The 11,276-nt window shown below is 36.6% G+C and overlaps 2 pseudogenes; both read left to right on the top strand.

Annotated features, from left to right (window-relative positions):
- Positions 1 to 5,515: 5,515 nt before the first annotated feature.
- On the top strand, positions 5,516 to 6,252 carry LOC117708727 (60 kDa heat shock protein, mitochondrial pseudogene; annotated as a pseudogene).
- Positions 6,253 to 6,312: 60 nt separating this feature from the next.
- Positions 6,313 to 7,233, top strand: LOC143442483 (60 kDa heat shock protein, mitochondrial pseudogene; annotated as a pseudogene).
- Positions 7,234 to 11,276: the final 4,043 nt, after the last annotated feature.

The raw sequence follows: 11,276 nt of genomic DNA, 5'->3' as shown, positions 1-11,276 counted from the left end.
CAGGTTTGCTTTGGGTTAATCTATGTGCCATAGGGTGAAATAGAGTGGACGATTGCTAAAATTCAACCTTTCTAAAATTTTACACAACTCTGGTCATATTGTTTTCCAATTTAAAATGATATAGCTGATTTTTAAAACTTACATCTCTCTGTGTATAATTATATACTCAAAATACAGACTTTCAAAGCACAACATATAAGTTCTGAGCTGATTAGCTATCAGAGCACATTTTTTTAAAAATATGGCTATATATTGTGTTTTTTATTGTCAATATATTGTGTTTTTCTTGTCAGTGCTTAAATGTTTATCTCCGTAAGTCACTTCTAGTTGTACTGACGAAGCCAGAAAATTGTTACAGTCACAAACAAGCCTTTACTTCTAATACACACAGCATCAAACCAGTGACCTTTTAAAGCAGAGTGCAGAAACCTCCAAGCATATTCAGGAGCATTCCACTATTCTGTTAGCAGTCTGCCTATTTGCCATTTAACAAAGACAGGAATTAACATCAAACAAAGATCTGAGCAGCAACAGAGAACAATGCAGTTAACAATTGTAAGCCTAACTTAGTCTTAAAGCAGGGTGTGGCTGTCAGTGTTCCTCAGAATGTGGTAACTGTCCTCTTAGACACTGTACTGTAGTGAACATGGCAAATGCTCTTTGAAGATGATGTTGGCAGGGGGGAGGATCTGGATGTACTTCTGAAAAACACTGATGGACGTATCAGGAGTTCTTATAGTTTTGATCTTAGTTATGTTTCCTTTAGTGGTTTTGTTTTTTGTTTGCTTTGTTTGCTTTTACTTTTTTTGTTTTTATATATGTAATATTTGCTTTCTTCACTCAGCATGAGTAGTGCATCAGACAATTGTTTTAAGAGAAATAAAACGGACATTTATATTAAGTGGGTGGCTTATAAGAGTAAAAAATTAAAAGATACATCCTCCAAATCTAGAATTTTCTATTGCTGATGGTCAAAGATTGTTTAAAAGGTGTTCAAAAGCATAATTTCAACACAAAGCAACTTGTAATAGGATATAAATGGGTTCAGATGACCTTCAAGAACCAATCACTTTAAGTTGGATTTCTCTTTCGCTGTCATAGAAAGTTGTGTACAATGATAAAATTTAGTACTGACACAGGTATTTTTAGCCATCTAAATCAGTTCTGCATGTAGTCTCGAGCATGGCTGTGTCAGGGACCTTGTAGGTAATTGGACATAAAACTTGTACCTGACTTTTGCATTACGATTTACATACTGGTTAAATTTTACTTAGGGAAGAGAATTTTAAGAATGTCTTTTTGCTTTTTAAGTTGAGGATTTAAGAACAAAAGGAAGCTTATGGATAAACAGACTATTGCTGGCTTTATGGCTGCCAGGAAGAAGAGGTAATAACTGTGCAATGCACTCTTGATGTTTATCGGGCTTGGTGGATCAGTGTATGTGAGTTACCTTGCCCAAGAAAGGCTGAGTGTAGATTCTCATCAACCCAGCTCTTAGCATGATTATAAGGAGGTCTTTTGGCTTCAATCGATATTTTAGCTTTTTAAAAACTTGCTTAACTTTTTTCTAGGGCTAAGATATCTTTCAGGGACAGAAGGAAGTGTCCTTAGGTGTGTGTCTCTGTGCCTTCTTCCATGAGAGTCTGAAGAAAAACTTACCCAAAGTGGAGAAAGAAAGGTGATTGTTTTTAGCTTAAGTTGGAAGGAGTCAATTTATAGGTAGAAAGCAGCAAATCTTTGGAGATGTTCTCTTAAAAGTATTTTTATTTTATGTTTATAGATGTTTTGCCTGCACGCATGTCTGTGTATCTCATGCATGTTTGGCATTTTTGGAGGCATTGGATCTTTTCAAATTGCAGTTACAGACAGTTGTTTTCCACTATATGGTTGATACAAATAAAATCCAGGTCCTCCAGAAGAGCAGTCCCTTATATGCTTAGCCATTTTTCCTCATCACTAAGATTTTTTTTTTTTTTTTTTTTTTTTTTGGGGATTCTTCCATGTTCTAGACAACTACATTAAAGGATACGAGACCATCATGGTGACCTGGATACTAAAATGAAAATGAAAAGGAAAGAAACTTTGTCATTCGTCTTTACATCTCCAGCACTGTACAGAATGCCTGGGTCATAGATGTACTCAGCACTAAATGAATAAATAGATGAAGGAATGAACGGGTACAGAGTGAAGACTGCTTTGATGTCAAGTTCTTCGAAATCCCACATATGAATGAGAATTTTTTTTTGCACTACAAGAGAGAAGACCAATGAATACACTCACTAATTGAAGTTCTTTTTGTTGCCAACTTTTTAATTAATTGAAATCAGCATGACTCCTTGTCCCCTAATACCTTGAACAATTGCTGGCATATTATACTGCTTATTACTTGTATGACTGAATGGACACCTGTACATTTCTCTTCATTATACTCCAAATCTTGCCTTCTTATCTCCACTGAAGTCCCACATTCTCTATGATTGCTACCCTGTCTCATTCTTTAACTCAAGAGTTTCTCTTCCCATGAACCTTGGTGCATATCATCTTCACAATTTATTTGAATATACATATTTTTTATTGGCTTCTAGAATGACAGTGATTTCCCTTAATCTGTTTCTGGGAGTTTATCAGGAAGGAAGACTTAAAGGATACTGGGTGAACTCTTTTGGAATATGCTCATTACATCATAAAGTGAAGGTGTCATAAAGTGAAGGTATTATACATTGCTTTAATCATATGGGTACAATTAGGCCAAATTTCCCTTGGACTGTCATGTACAGTGAATCTGAGCTACCATCATGCCTTGCTTTTCCATAATTCCTCTCTCATGTTCAATTTAGGATCTCCAGATACATTTATTGATTTCAACTAACTTGCTAACATAGCTCTACTGAAATAGATCTGTAAAGTATATTACTTCATCACACAGACAACTTTCTCTGAATATTACTGCTATAACTAATTTAACAGTTGATTTAAATTTAGGGACAGAAGACATATTTTCCTCCCACATGACACTATAGTGTATTTCTTTACATCAAAGTGAAAAATTTACTTTTAAACATTGTAATTGTTAGAGACTGGCTCAGTCAGTGCACATACAGAGCTATGTTTTCCGCCATGGCACCCCGAAGTGGCTGGATGAATAGGTCTTAGCTAAACATTGCAGAACAATTTCTCAGTGTAATACACTAGAGGTCAAGTGTGTATCTTAATTATCATGTATTTTGAAGTGTTTTTCTCCCCTCTTGGACTACATAATTTTTCCTTGATTTTGGTTTCAACTGGATTTCATTCAGCATCAAACATCCCATGGAGATATTTTCTTCTTTTAGAAAGCTCCATTGGCCTCCGTAGTTTATGTAGTAGCTGGATTTGTGGGAGAAGAGTGATATCCAGTTCCACTAACTATGTTTTGAAGTTTAGAAATTTCTCTCCAAAAGACATCTGTAATACTTTGCATGGCTTCTTTTTACTTTATATTGTATACTATGACATCATGTATTTTGCTCTTCTAATATAGGTCTCTACATAGAAACTAATATTATTACCGGGAAACAATTCTAACCTGAAACTGATAACCTAATTCATTGAGCACATAGCTACCTTAGCACTCTAAATGAGAACAGTTCCTAAGTCCAAAATTAGCTATTGTTTGACATACATATTCACTTGGATAGTATGTTGACATTAAGATTTGGTAGCTTTTGAGATGGCTCAGCAGTTATGCATACTGGTGATTTGAAATGAGTCCTGGAGACAATCTAAGATGGTAGGTTAGCAAGTCTGTACAATTACATTAAAATAGCTATAAGTTACTAAGTAATAGAAATAGGAGCATGCCATAAATTTAGGTGTGCCACTACATATTCTAAAATACGTTATATAGCCACTGTAGTTTTGGAAGGGCATATAGTCCATTACTGGAAAGTCCTAGATAATCAAGTGCACAGTGTCCAGAGAAGAGCGCGGTCCAGATTTTTGCTTTCACCTTAAGTCACTCTCAGGTCCATTATGAGTCCATTTGGATGCAATTCAAAAAGTGTCTTCTGTCTGGGCTTTCATTCATCTCCCTCCTTTAATGTCCCTTTGTCTTTATTTTCAGATATTCTTTCAGAGTTATATTTCTTTTTCCTCTTGTCTGTGGCCCTTAGGTTCCATTTAGGGGTTCCCCCCCCAAAAGGTGCTGTACACTTGTGTGTGTGTGTGTGTGTGTGTGTGTGTGTGTGTGTGTGTGTGAGACATTTCAATCATGCTGCATGGATAAGCATCCATAAGGTAAACAAACCTTTCAAATACTAAGATAATCCTGTTAGGAGGTAATGATTTTTTCCGTCTCACTGCAGTTTTGCTAACATGGCAGTGATCTGTAGTCATGAGTCATTTGCTTTTCTTCAAAGTTGAGTGGAACAAAAGGACATTCTATCCTCACACTAGGATGGGAACAGAAAGAAATCTTACTGAAGGATTTATGGTACATTTATTAGAATAGCAAATAGCACTTAATTTTAATTTCTCTGCAATTTCCAAAATGTATCTGTGAATTATATCATATTTATATGCTAAAAATTATGCAATAGAAAAATTTAAAACCTAAATGTTGAAAAGAATTCTTATTAATAAGTCAGTTAAATTCTACATTGGTGAATGAGGCATTCAAAAACAAACAACTTATGACTGGCAGAACCAAGGCTAGCATCAACATTTTTTATGGAGAGGGTCTAGAGAGATGGCTTTGTCATAAAAGGCAGCTGCTGCTTCTGCAGAAGAGCTGAGTTTGAGTTCCAGCACCCACCTGGAAGCTCAGAACTGTCTGCAACTTCATGTTCAAGTGACCAAATGGTATTTTCAGGTATCTATGGACACCAGACATGGTTTGGTATACAGACATTCATTCAGGCAAAAATGTTCATACACATACAAATATTTTGCAGGAAAACACTTGAGGCAGACAGGTAGGCACTGACACATCTCTGTTTTTTAAGCAGCCCCCCAAATTTCCTAGCTTACTGCACAGAGAAGTCTTTCACTCTTGTTACCTTAGTACTTGTTTTAAAATGGGGCAGAGAGGGCTAGTATCTGATGTCAGTGAGACTCAGAGACCACATATAAAGAATGTTGATCTGATACTGTCAAGTAATATGTCACCAGAAAATACTGCTCCCTTTTTGTCTCAGCTATTCTAATGCCTGCTGCAGAGCCTTGTGACATCATCTCTCAGTTACAGTATTATGTTTTGTTATGCTTACCTATTCGCCTGGTGTTAGGGTTTGAATTACTTTCTCTAATAGGATGTGTTAAAACCATCCTAGAGCCTTGAACCTTGGAATATGACATTGGAAAGAGAACACTTAAACAGATGATGAATAGGGGGCCTTTTGGGGTGTTCCAGGTCAGATTGAAGGCTGTTCGTGTAAGAGGAAAAAAGAGAAATCAGGATGAGCTTGTACATAGCAGAGGCTCTGTGAGGCCACCATGAGTAGTCCTGTGCTGATAATATATTTGTGGAGATGCCTGAGCCTTAGTGCTTCAAGGAGTAGACTTTTTAGCAGATGCTGTAGTTATTATTATGGAGCTCATAAAGTGAAGAACAGTGATGACTGAACAGAGTTGGGGAAGTCCCAAATTAACAAAGGAAGGGGGGAGGAGTCACAGTTCTAAAGTTAATTGATTTAAAGATTAGATTAAAAGCATAACAGAGCTAAACTTATTCAAGATGTTGCCAATAACACACAAACTAAGGCTGGGGATGACACCATCAATGCTCTTGTTTTGGCCCATTTTGCTGTCAAGGAGGCCTTTGAGAAGATCAGCAAAGGGCCTAATCCAGTGGAAATTAGGAGAGGTGTGAAGCGGGCTGCTGATTAAACTTTGAAAACAGCCCAAACCTGTCACAGCTCCTGATGTAATTGCTCAGTTGCTAAGATTTCTGCAAATGGAGATAGACATTGGAAATGTCAATTCTGATGCAATGAACATGTTTGGAAGACAGGGCATTATCACAGTGAAGGATAGAAAACCAGGAATGATGAATTAGAAGTTATTCAAGGCATAAAGTTTGATAGAGAATATATTTTCCTATATTTTATTAACCTTTAGGAGGTCAAAAATGTGGATTTCAAGATGCCTATGTTCTATTGAATGAAAAAAAAAGATGTCTAATGTCTAGTCAATTGAAACTACTCTTGAAGTTGCCAAATTGCTCATGATTTTAATGGAGAAGCTCTAATAAACAGACTAAAAGTTGGTCTTTAGTCAAAGCTCTAGATTTGGAGACAAAAAAGAGAAACCAATCTAAAGATACAGGTATCACTAATGGTAGCATAGTATTTGGAGAAAACGAGTGGAATCTTAATCTTGCATATATTAATGATTATGACTTAGGAAAAGTTGGAATATATTTCCCTATATTTTATTAACTTTTAAAAGGTCAAAAAAATGTAAATTTCAAGATGCCCATGTTCTACTGAATGAAAAAAAATGCCTGGTGTCCAGTCGATTGAAACTACACGTGAAGTTGCCAAATTGCTCATGATGTTGATGGAGAAGCTCTAAGCACACTGGTTTTAGACAGACTAAAAGAGGCCATTTTACCAAGGAAGACACCAAGCATTTGAAAGGGAAAGGTGACAAAGCTCACATAGAAAGACAGACTCAAGACATCACTTAGCCGTTAGACATTACAACTAACAAATGTAAAACAAAGTTGAATGAGTGACTGGCTAAACTTTCACATGTAGACGTGGTAAAGAATGGAAAGGCAAATGATGTTGAAATGAATGAGAAAAATGAGTCATGGATGCTCTAATGTTACAAAACAGCTGTTGAAGAAGGCATTGTTCTAGGAGGGGCTGCTCTCTGCTTCAGTGCATCCCAGGGCTGACTTTGTTAAACCCTGTTAATGAAGATCAGGAATAAGGTATAGAAATTACTAAAAGAGCACAGAAAATTTCTGCAATTACTACTGCCTTGAAGGATCTTTGATAGTTGCATAAATTCTGCCAAGTTTCTCAGAACTTGGTGCTGGTGGGATACTTGAAACTTTGTGAACATGGTAGACAAGAGAATTACTGGTGCAATTAAGGCTGTAAGAACTGCTTCACTGGACACTCCCAGGATGGCCTCCATGTTAACTACAGCAGAAGATATAGTGACAGAAATTCCTGAGAAGAGAGGAACCCTGAAATGGAGACAGTGAGTGGAATGGCATTGGCTTTGGGAAGTGGCATGTTCTAGCTCCTAGATAACGCTTTGCCCTTATCAATGTTCTGTAATGGGAAACTAGAAGGCAGGCCGTCACTCATAACTTCAGAGAAGTTACATGAAGAAGATGACCAAAGAAGATGCTGGCTGGCTGATTGATCACTGTAACCATCAGTTATGTGTTTCTATTGACAACGTATAACGGTTCTTTGCTACCATTGTACAAACTTACAAATAATTTCTATTTTCGAATAAATATATCTATCCATTATAAATAGTGGGTGCAAGAGCCATATAGTAGTAGTGTCTTACTTAGGGTTTTATTGTTGTGAAGAGACACCATGATCAAGGCAACTCTTATAAGCGACAAGATTTAATTGAGGTTGGCTTACTGTTACAGAGGTTCAATACGTTATCACTGTGGCAGAAAGAATGACAGCATCCAGGCAGACATAGTGCTGGAGGAGCTGACAGTTTTGCATCTTTGTCCAACTGCACCCAGGAGAGTTTGTCTCATGGGCAGCTAGCAGGTTTCAAACCCACTCAAACAGTGACATACTTCCTCTAATAAGGCTACACCTACTCCAACAAGGCCACACATTCTCAGACTGACACTCCCTGGGCCAAACATATTCAAACCACCACAACCAGTGTTCTGCTTTTAGCATAACTCGTTGCTGCATTTCTACTGTTCTGTTACAGTCAGGGTTGATGGAAGCACCAGTGTCACCCAATGAGAGGTGCAGAAGCAGTCTTTTTGTAGAGACTGAGAATAATGGTGTGCAGAGCAGAGATGTATCTAATTATGTAACAAACTGTCTTTAGTAAAATATGTTTAAAGTTAAAAAAAGTGATAGCTTGATTAAACGACTATAATTCTAAATAAAATCATTTATTTAGAGGCTAAGCCACTAGAGGGAAAGTGTTGCTGTGCTCATCTTTGCTGTGATAGCAGGTAAACATGGGCTTTTTGGTGAATTTTGGACATTCCCTGAGGCTAGAAATCATATTTTATATTTGCTTTTCATGTCCCATGGAAGTCCAGCTGCCGAGGGTGCGGACAAAGATACTGTGATAATGAGCATCGTCAATGACTTTTCTCTTTCTGGAAATAGTGTCTAGAGTTGTCCTTTTATGGAGTCACAGAAGTAAATGCAATTAAGAGCCAAAAGATTATTTCTTATTGCTTGTCCAGACATAGGAAGAGGAATGAAACCTTCAAATGCAATTTTTGAAATTAAGATTAATGATGAGAAATATTCAATTCCCTCATACTCTGATGATCTCATGTTGTTTGAGACTAAGTATGGGGGGAGCTTCTAGCTGTCTTTGCTATTAATGAACATGATTGAGTTATTTTAAATGTAGCCAGGATGCAAACCCCTTTGTCTGTGTTGAAAATTTGCCTTGTATTTTTTTTTTTTTTTTAGAGAATCATAAGCAGGCATTAGTGAAAGAAAAAGTCAAGTGACTTTTTTTTTCCTCCTGACTTTTAAAAATTACATTAGATTCGCATTTCTGGATTATGGAAATCTGGGAGAAAATGAGTTATACTAATTAATTTATGGCAGGGACATCAAGAGATGAAAACATTTTACAAGGTTTTCAATATTTGCCAAGTCTAAAAGCCTAAAGGTAAATTCAGTGATGAAGGAGAAATGTGTTGGGCAGTTAAGGATACATTTATCACTGGGAAAATATAGGAAAGCCACTTATGGAATTGGCACAACTCCTGTGTGTGAGAAGCCATGCGCTTCTCATGCCCTCTCAGCAACGTGTGTGCACACAATTGCAAACAGGCTAGGGGTGTTTTCTACCATCTCATTATCAGAACTTGTTGAATAGTTTTTCAAGTGTTAATTAAAACCCATGAGCCTTGTTTACACAGCTATAAGGAAAAGGAACAAAATAATCTCCAACGTATCATCCCATGCCAGCAGTCTATAATTCTTTTGTGTTTGTCAATGCAAAAAGAATGGGGCTGATGTGAAGTCATTCAGGGAGGCTGATGGTTATATGAAGGGCTTGCAGGACACCTAAAGCTAGTCTCTGTATAAAGGGCAGCGATAGTCTCATGAGTCCAAACTCCAAGTCTGAGATTCACAATACCAGGTATCCCTAGGATGAAGAGATATGAAAAAAGACTGCTGTATGAAAGAACCAGTGAACATTTCCAGTGCTGCCTTTGATATACAGAATCCATTGTGGTTTAACATGTCCATATTTTTTTCAGATAATTTTCTGATTAGAGAACTGGAGAAACACTACCACATCTGCCTGCTGGACCAGAAACAATGGCCTGGAACAGCAGCAGCATCTTAAAGTAAGTTTGTTACTTTCCTCCCAAGCACAAAGGCAATATGTGGTGTTTCATTTTATTTCCTTTTCCTCCTCTCCTCTCCTCTCCTCTCCTCTCCTCTCCTCTCCTCTCCTCTCCTCTCCTCTCCTCTCCTCTCCTCTCCTCTCCTCTCCTCTTCTTTCTTTTATGTTGTTTCTTCTCTCTTCTCATCAAAATCTACTGCCCATAAGAAAGGTATATACTTGAAATGTAAATATCACAAGGCTGAGCCACTATGCTTTTTTATGTACCTCAGACTTCACTTAGAAATAAATAATGCCACTGAAATGTATTTGTTGAATGAGAGAATGACTGAATGATGAACTCTTAAATATTGAGATTTATAACCACAGCAATAATGTTATCTGGCTCTGTTCTCATTAGTCATGGTAGAAGAGCTCACGAAGAAGGGAGTGATGTACATACGTATGCATATTTATAATTCCCTTAGAGAGACAGAGTTACTTTTACTTTATCTCCAAATAAAAACCTTGTGCATATTATTATATCCGTGATCACATTCAAGGTAGGATGGCTAAAAGAAAGAAGGACAAAATTAAAAATATTTAAATTTCCAGCTATTCCTTTAAATCTTACCGATTAGGTTTAATGGAAAGACTACTCAAAACATTTTTTATGTAAAGAATAGAAATTGGAGACAGCATAGTTATATTGAAGTGTGCTTTGCCTTGGGCATAGCTGTTTTAGCAAGTGGTTTAACTTTGCTCTTCCCCTTGTCTCCCAGGTGATTATCTCAACATTTATTTGAGTTTGGTATACACTCTCTGTAACTTTGAAATGTGATGTAACTGAAAAGCTATGAAATAAGCATTATTACAAATGGAACCAGCCTTGGATTTGGCTTTACAAAGACATAGAAAAAAAATCAGCTGCCCAATGGCACTTCCTCTACCCCCTGCCTTTGTTAAAAACAGAAGTTGTGAAATTTCATTATGAATCTGTATGTATCAGTTCTCACTTTCCGTGGTCTGAGAAATCAAAGTCCATTCTGTCAGATTTCAGTCTTGGAGTCCCCATTCTTTCTCATGCTTCTCACTTCCTTTTTATTTTTATGTGGCAATCTTCCCAATTCTATATTTCAATTAATCTTCTTCTGTCCTTGCCACCACCTTGCATCCTAAATAAAAAATGTTTAGTTTAAAATTTTCTTAATTTTTATCTTTAGCATTGCATATTTTCATAGTAAAAATGTGAAATGTCACACAACATATATAATCTCACTTATCTCAAAAAAAGAAATTTTAAATATTTACTTGATGAAATTGAAAAATATGCTATTAATACAGGGGCTAGCTCTTTAGTAAGACTCTTCCATAATAAAATTAAAGATTGTATCTAAAGAGCATGGTATTTTTAAAATTTTTTATCAAGAATATAATCATACTATACATCTCAGAAATTTGCACATTTTCATGAATATTTCAGAAGTTCTTAACTTTGTAACCTACGACTTTGTCAATTCCAGTTTTATGTCAACGTTTATTGAGATTCTCCTTGATTTACCCAAATCTTAACATTTGCAATGAAATTGAAGTATATATGATGGATCTCATATCCCCTCATCAATCTATGTTATAAAATGTTTGAAAGATATATGATCCACGGTGTTAGAGATTTATTTGCACAAGGAGTAATGCCCTTCTGGTCAGCCTGTCTCATTCATAAGGCGTTCATCTACTATGCCATCTTCAGTCCCAATTGCCCTGGTAGTACCAGT

Source organism: Arvicanthis niloticus, chromosome 5 (genome assembly GCF_011762505.2).
Source record: "Arvicanthis niloticus isolate mArvNil1 chromosome 5, mArvNil1.pat.X, whole genome shotgun sequence".
Lineage (NCBI taxonomy): Eukaryota > Metazoa > Chordata > Mammalia > Rodentia > Muridae > Arvicanthis > Arvicanthis niloticus.
Note: the sequence above shows the minus strand (reverse complement) of the source record. Positions and strands in the feature narration are given on the sequence as shown.